Genomic DNA, 438 nt, shown 5'->3' with positions numbered 1-438 from the left:
CCTTTCCTCTTTCTAGAGGTTTCTCCGGCCTTGGATGCCGTAAATGGTTATGGAAAAACAAAAAGCAATGCTTTTACCACACCAAACTTAAAATGTTTGCTCGCCCTCGAGCAAAAGAAGAAAGAAGAGAGTAGAAGAAGAAGAAATGGAGGAGATGGAGAGGGCTTTGTGTTCGGCCAAAAGGGAGAAGAAGTATTGTTTAAGATGTGTGAAAATGAGGGAGTGAAGGAGGGTTTATATAGGAGAGGGGGAGAGAGAGGTTCGGCCATTTGAGGGTGGGTTTGGGAGGGAAAGTGGTTTGAATTTGAATGGTGAGGTTGGTGGGGATTTATGAAGGATGGATGTGAGTGGTGAAGAGAAAGATGGGATTTGATAGGTAAGGGGTTTTTAGGGAAGAGGTGTTGAGGTGTTTGGTGAATGGGTGAAGAAGAGAGAGAG

The sequence above is a fragment of the Arachis duranensis genome, chromosome 7 (assembly GCF_000817695.3).
Source record: "Arachis duranensis cultivar V14167 chromosome 7, aradu.V14167.gnm2.J7QH, whole genome shotgun sequence".
NCBI lineage: Eukaryota > Viridiplantae > Streptophyta > Magnoliopsida > Fabales > Fabaceae > Arachis > Arachis duranensis.
The sequence above is the reverse complement of the archived record's forward strand: the minus strand, read 5'-3'. Positions refer to the sequence as shown.